General features: G+C 38.9%; 1 long non-coding RNA gene across 2 annotated transcripts in view; it reads right to left on the reverse strand.

Annotated features, from left to right (window-relative positions):
- Nucleotides 1-1,351: 1,351 nt before the first annotated feature.
- Nucleotides 1,352-7,827, reverse strand: part of LOC121390253 — a 13,234-nt gene continuing 6,758 nt past the window's right edge. Inside the window, exons 1-4 of one of the 2 annotated variants that reach the window (XR_005960183.1) lie at nt 5,759-5,896; nt 4,677-4,745; nt 3,377-3,459; nt 1,352-2,507 (exon numbers count right to left, since the gene is read on the reverse strand). This is a non-coding gene — a long non-coding RNA (uncharacterized LOC121390253). Of the gene's footprint in view, nt 2,508-3,376; nt 3,460-4,676; nt 4,746-5,758; nt 5,897-7,827 lie in introns of those variants that run through there. The other variant, XR_005960184.1, reaches the window with a different exon arrangement.

Here is a 7,827-nt window from a genome sequence, read left to right on the forward strand (position 1 = left end):
TTTAACTGTGGGCTTAGTCTGACCACTTGGGAGTGTTCAGTAGTTACTTCTGGCATTGTTTAGAGGCACTTGTAACCACCTACTATGCACCCCTACTACCGGCGGTCATTGGTTAGTGCCGTGGGTCAGACCAACTTTATTAGCGACAGAGGATGCAATGTGGGTGCAGGATAATACCCAGAGACTGCACCCGTGTATGAAGTTGAGACAGGTAGGCAATGGTGTGGAAAGCTCAAAAGACAGAGTCGGAGGGAATTGACAGAAAGGGTCGAAACAAATTGAAATCGTGGGAGAAAGTGGAAAGTTTTTTTTTTTATATTAAGATAATGAGAATGATAGGCAGAGGGTGATAGATGAGAAAGATGAATGAATGTGTGAGCCAGCTTTGACGGGATTTGAAAAACTGTCGTCAGCACACACATAGACATTAACGCACTGGCGCAGGAGTTAATTAAATCCTTTCTGGTCTCACAAATTGCCCCATACTGTTGCTGGGACTCGAACCTATGGCACCGAATCGCCCGCAACTTGCAGACTTGCCACGATACCTTTTAAGCTATTGAGACATCTATAAAAAGGATGCTCTCTAACTCAACTATATGCATTTGGCCTACAAGCTAAGCGGTCAATCCCACTTACATGCATGAAAAAGTGGACAGACCTGTCACTGGCTAGTATGTATTGATGTATGAATATCTATATATTGTATGTATGTCGAAGATGACTATACATACATTAAATATTAAAGTATGTATGTATATGTGTGTGCAAGACAGAGAGAGAGAGAGAGAGAGAGAGAGAGAGAGAGAGAGAGAGAGAGAGAGAGAGAGAGAGAGAGAGAGAGAGAGAGAGAGAGAGATGAGTTTGTATAAGATAACTTAGTATATAATGAACTCGTCATATTAAAGGGACATTCCTGAGTTCTCTGCATTGTAAGATGTTTCCGACTAATAAAATATTTCTACGATTAAACTTACATATTAAATATATTTTCTTGTTTAGAATAGCAGTGTCTATATATTAAATGTGATTCTGGTCGGCATAATGTTTGAAAGAAGCCCAAACTGGATTTTGTCTTCAAACAATTTCATCCATACCCCAAAAAATATTTTAGGAAATAAAATGTAATTTAACCTAGTGCAGATAGTACAACGATCACAAACACGTTTAATATACAGCCACTAATATGTTTTTGCAGACAAATATATTTGATGTAATTACAATCGTTAAAATGTGTCTTAAAAAGTGCAGCAAACTCAGGAATGCCCCTTTAAGCTCCCCCATCTTCTGACGCCTTTGCGGTTTATTCTGACTGTTTCTCTAGAAATCAGAGCAACGTATTCAATTGTTATACATTTAAATACTTTATTTTCAGTGTTAGTTGTTACAGTATTTATGATGCCACGGCATGCGAATGTTTAGTGTACCAGATCTTGCTTCATCTTCTTGTAAATAACATATATACTCAGAGCCCAACATGGATGATAATTTCGAAGTCTTTTTTTAAAAACATTTTTAGTATCTCTAAAATTCAAAGATAAGTATATAAAATAAAACACAACCGTGATAAACTATACCCATAATATGTTTTGCATATTGAATTTGTCACGAAATACCACGAATACAACGTGTTCATCACTGAAACAGGCGAGATAGCACACACCCATTCTGATTCCGCCACTGACTATAGAGTTCTGTTCATCACTGAAACAGGGGAGATAACACACATACCTTCTGGTTCCGACACTGAATACAGTTTCATTTTAGAAGTAAGCTACAGTTTTAAAAAGCATTAAGGTTGGTGTATTTATAAAGATGAAGTAAAATGTGTAAAGCGCTAAGGACGAATCCTGTAAATGAAAACATTTGGGGAAGAGAAGGGTTTTGGCAAGCATATCATCTGTCTTTGTGGACAATGGATTCAGGTGTATGGTGTGAACACGCATATATGATTTGACTTGTCATATTACTTCATTATTTTATTTCTCTCGTTTGTTAATTAGAGAGTGCAAATAGATTTCATTTCCTAACGAATATATGTTATTTATTATTTTATTTCTATCTTATTATCTGTTTGGGTGTATGGTGTTTTGGAGGTGTTTTCTTTTATCAAATTCCTTTGCGATATTACGATTTCCATCCTACATGTTGTGCCTGTTGCAGTTCGCCGTACTCTCATCCGAACTTTATCAGATATGAATATATTCCATGGATGACTGCAAATGATTAAATTTTTGTTCTGTGATTAAGTGAAATGCTGATTTATAACATAGCTCGCACCCTCTTCCCAACTCGTATCCATTTGTAGAACCGCCCTAAAGAGAGAATCAGTCCAGAGTCATCAAATCATTGCTCCAAGGAATGCGGTATTTCATTGACGTCAATCTGGACTTCATAAATCTCCACACTTCACGAAGAAAGGATCAGTGCGAAAACACAACAGCCGAAATAGCGGCTCCTATAATCAACGTCATCACGGTCTGTGACGTCAGTCCCTCTGCACCAGCCTGAAAAAAGAAGAAAGAAAGAAAAAATCAGTCAATCAATCAATCAATCAACGAATGAGCAAATGAATGAGAGAATGGATGAATGAACGAATGCAAGAATGAATGAATGAATAAATAAATGAATGAATGAATGTATGAAATAAAGAATGAATGAATTAATTAATTAAGTAAAGGATGAATGAATGAATTAATGATCTGTAAGAGTTATTAAAGACGCAGAACACTGCATCTGTATTCTCATAAAAATCACATTTTATTTGCCTTGACCTTCAAGCTCGTTTTGTTTAACGACACAACTAGCACATTGATTTATTAATCATCGGCTATTGGATGTCAAACATTCGGTAAATCCGCTACAATGTTTTCATTAGTAGCAAGGGATTTTTTCATATGCGCATCATGCCACAGCTAGGATAACACATACCACGGCTGTTTATATATCAGTCGTGGTACACTGGCTGGAATGGGCCCACCGACGGGGATCGATCCTAGACTGACCGCGCATCAAGCGACCGCTTTACCACTCGCCTTGCGTCGACCTGGGCGGGACGTAGCGCTATCCTGTTTATGGAATGGTGCATATAAAACAATATAGCGGGTTTCCTGTCTAAGACAATATGTCAAAATTACCAAAATGTTTCACATCTAATAGCCGCTGATTAATAAATCAATGTGAGCTAGTGGTGTCGTTAAACAAAACAGACATTAACTGTTACGATAATTATAGTCTGCGTTGCAGTTGTAATAGATTTTCAGACGCAGAACACTGCAACTGTATTCCCATAAAAATTCACTTTAAGTCTGCGACGATCTGTTACAGGTACATGCTGTAAGGGAACCAGGTTTTAATTTCCTTTGTTGGTACTTACTGGTGTGGTCGTGTTCCCTGCCTTGGCCGTGGTCCCTGCCTTTGCTGTAGTTGTAGTTGTAGCGGCGGTAGAAGATGAGGCAGCTGAAATAAATAGATTGTGACAAACATAAATTTCACGTTTTTAATGGAGATTCAAGCGATATGAAGTAACTTCAATCCAATGCCTGGATAAACAGTCTATATTGAAACGATGTCACCAGTTGTCGCTGTAGAAGCAGACAACGAATCTTGTTTGTTTATCATTTGTTTATATATTTTTATATATATATATATATATATATATATATATATATATATATATATATATATATATATATATATATATATATATATATATATATATATATATATATATATATACAGTGGAATATATCCTATAACTTACCCATGATATCCATGGCATAAACCCATGTCATAATTGTGTGTATTAACCTGTGTAATAATGGTATGGAATTTAAAGTTGCAAGGCCTCTACGTAATAATGTGTTGCTGTCAGTGGTTCATTTGTTTACAAGACAAAAACACCTGTATACCTGAGCGTAACATTCTCAATATCGAATTAAAATTTTATTTTAGAAATATTACAGGACACACATATACAGGATTCGTCACATGTGGGTTTTTTTTTAATATGTTAAATGTCAATCTCATCTAGTTTATCAGTAATTGTCTCAGCAGAGCCTCGACAAATACCGATTAACGTAGACTTCGTAAATAATTCGTGATGAATCCTCTATATACTATATATTCCTCAAATACCATCGAACTATGGCCCTGAGTGTTTTAGATCAAAGTTCTTACCTGACAGTTCTGTTTTGACAAGACCGACCAGGCTTCAGCCTTGACAATATTTGGGCTGATTTTACTTGTTTATTTTTTTTTTATTTTTTTTTTAAAAGCCTTATGAAACAAACAAATTAAAAAAACACGGAAACTTCACGATGTACCTAAATTTAGACTATACATAACTGTTTGTTTTTGCTATAATATTTTTTACATTCAATTATAATAGTATATAAATATTTTTAGGAAATAAAATTAAATGTAACCTAGTACAAATATTAGAACGATCAGAAACACGTTTAATACACAGCCACTAATATTTTATGCAGACAAAATATATATGATATGTAATTATAATCGTTAAAAGTGTCTGTTAGTCGATAACATCTTAAAAATTGCAGCAAACTCAGGAATGTCCCTTTAAATTAAAAATCAATGCAAGAAGATTTAAAAGAATTCAAATGAAGAAGAAGAACAACAACACAAACCAAGCAAGCAGGCTATGGCTATCTTACCGTAGCACGTCTGTAGGAAGACAGCAACTAGTAGAACGAATATGATGACCTTCATTGTCCTTGCCTGTTCTGAAAATAAAGCAAATTGTTGTCTAATAGTAGAGCCATACCAACATGTAGTGAGGGGGAGACCGAGGTAAACCAACCACAAAACAAATACCCCATCTTTTCAGTTCAAGTTCCTTTTTGACTAATTACAGAGACGACACAGTGATAAACCAGATTTTCTAGGATGTCATTTATCCTTCAGCCCATTGCATTAGACGAGCGCTTTATTATTGGGCTATATCCCGCCTTTTGGAGAACAGGATGTAATGGATATAGGCTGTCCGTGGGACGAGTGAATGAATGAATGAATGAATGAATGTTTAACGACACTCCAGCAGAAAAATACACATCGGCTTTTGGGTGTCAAACAAATGTGTGTGTCTGTGTGTGTGTGTGTGTGTGTGTCTGTGTGTATATATCTATCTATCTGAGTCTCTCTCTCTCTCTCTCTCTCTCTCTCTCTCTCTCTCTCTCTCTCTCTCTCTCTCTCTCTCTCTCTCTCTCTCTCTCTCTCCGGAGTTTGTTTTGTTTAACGACACCTCTTGTGTGCATGCATTTACTAATCATCGTCTTATGGATAACCATTTGCGACATATAGTCTTCAGACAAAACCCTCCTACATTGTTTTATCAGAAGCAAAGGGATATTTTATCTTTCCTAAAAATAGGATAGCACAATGAAAACAATTCGAGAATGGGTTCTCCGAAAGGATTCGATCCTGCAACGAAAGCAGCTCAGGCGACGACTCTATGAACTGAACTAAATCTCGCCCACCCCTCGTCCTCCCCTCCCCAGAACACAGTCCTTTTTGTTTAAAGCGTCCTTCGTGTCTTGTTAAGAGAAGATGCTATATAGTGCAATGCCCTGATTCTTCTTTCACTCCCCACCCCACATTTAGTTTAGTCTAGGTTCTGTCCTGGCGGCAGCTGCCATCATGCTTGGTGATTCCTTCTGAACATATTCTTTGAAGGTCAGTTTGCCTACAAGCACGAACACCGATTTTCATTAAACTGAAAAACAAAATGAATACTCACTGATTAACGTCGTCAACCAGTCTACTGACACAGAGGCGTCGATCTGATGGTGAGACACGTCAGCTATCCGCGTTTTATACCGAAACCTAGTTTCCGTTTTGACGCGAATGAGTCAGATCGCGCTGGTTGGTTGCTGAAGTGTCTCTGCACTTGAAATACAGAGCAAATTAAAACCGCCCAGTTTCTAGGTGGCGGATTTATTTTCCTTTTTTCTCCCTTTTTATATATATATATGTTTCCCCCTTTTTGTACACATTTATAAGGGCCAAACCTGAGTAAATGAGTAACCTGGGTAACAGAAGTTAAAACAGACAGGGAAAGGCATTACACTGTAATGTGGGATTTCAAATTAAGTAGACGGAAATAACAGAGGACATGCCGTCGGTGTACTCTCAGGCTTGTACGAACGGGGCGGGATTTAGCTCAGTCGGTTGAGTGCTCGCCTCAGATGGTTTCGTCGCAGGATCGAACCACCTCGGTGGATTCATTCAAATGATTGGGTTTTTTTCTCTCGTTATAACTGATCAAAGGCCGTGGTATGTGCTTTCCTGTCCGTGGGAAAGTGCATATAAATCAATCACCCCTTGCTGCATTAGAAAAAATGTGTAACAATTAACAAATGTTTCACATGCAATAGGCGATGATTAATTAATCAATGTCTTCTAGTGGTGTCGTTAAACAAAACAAACGTTGCTTTATTTTACGTTACATTATGCTAGGTCTCTATCTAGTTCTCTCTCTCTCTCTCTCTCTCTCTCTCTCTCTCTCTCTCTCTCTCTCTCTCTCTCTCTCTCTGTCTGTCTGTCTCTCTCTCTCTCTCTCTCTCTCTCTCTCTCCCCCCCTCCCTCCCTCTCTCTCTCTCTCTCTCTCTCTCTCTCTCTCTCGCTCTCTCCCCTCCCTCCACTGCCTTCCCCCTCCCCCCTCTCTCTCCCTCTCTGTCTCTCTCTCTCTGGGGCTCTCCTCTCTCTCTCGCCTCCCCTCCCCTCCCTTCTCTCTCTCTCTCTCTCTCTCTCTCTCTCTCTCTTCTCCAATCTATCCATCTCTCTATACACCTTTCTCCATCCTTCCTCTCTCTCTCTCTCTCTCTCTCTCTCTCTCTCTCTCTCTCTCTCTCTACTCTCCCACCACACACACACTCTCTCTCTCTCTCTCTCTCTCTCTCTCTCTCTCTCTCACACACACACACACACTCTCTCTCTCTCTCTCTCTCTCTCTCTCTCTCTCTCTCTCTCTCTCTCTCTCTGCCTCTCTGTCTCTCTGCCTCTCTCCCCTTCCCTTTAACTCATGTTCCACTTTTAATTTTGCTAACTGGAATTCTCTCTCTCTCTCTCTCTCTCTCTCTCTCTCTCTCTCTCTCTCTCTCTCTCTCTCTCTCTCTCTCTCTCTCTCTCTCTCTCTCTCTCTCTCTCTCTCTCTGTTTGCAAACTTGACAACAGTGAACGATATAGTCAGGGGCGATTCGAATATGAACTGTTTTGTCGATATTTTCTCTGGACAATTTTGTGAAAAGTCTGATATTGCATTGTTCGGTCGAACCACCACCCTCCCTCCCCATGATGGGAAAGAAAGTAATGGAGGATTAGGGAGAAATAAAAGATGGACAGACTGACGGAGGAACGAACTGACAGACAGACAGACAGATAGATAGATAGATAGATAGATAGATAGATAGATAGATAGACAGATAGATCGACAGATGGATGGGTGGATGGGTTGATGAGTTGATAGATAGAGTCTACAAAGAATATTGTAAATTAATTTTTGTTTTCATATACCAGTCGTAAAGCACTGGTTGACCAAAGAAAAGGAGATGGGGAAGGGAGAAAGAAAAAGAGAGAAAGAAGAAGAAAAAAACCTCTTCGTCATCCGCACATCAAACATTACTTAAGTGTCATGAGTCTTTACGTCGAGTGTTGCGACATATGGTGTGGATGCGGTCCACAAACAGTCCGGGGTGAACATTAAACAGTACCACGTGGCCGCCTGGCCCAGAATACCAGGTATTTCAATACATGCATATCCGACGAACTTGGAACAAAATACGACCATACGGACTATGAACACATTAT

This window comes from Gigantopelta aegis, chromosome 15 (genome assembly GCF_016097555.1).
Source record: "Gigantopelta aegis isolate Gae_Host chromosome 15, Gae_host_genome, whole genome shotgun sequence".
NCBI lineage: Eukaryota > Metazoa > Mollusca > Gastropoda > Neomphalida > Peltospiridae > Gigantopelta > Gigantopelta aegis.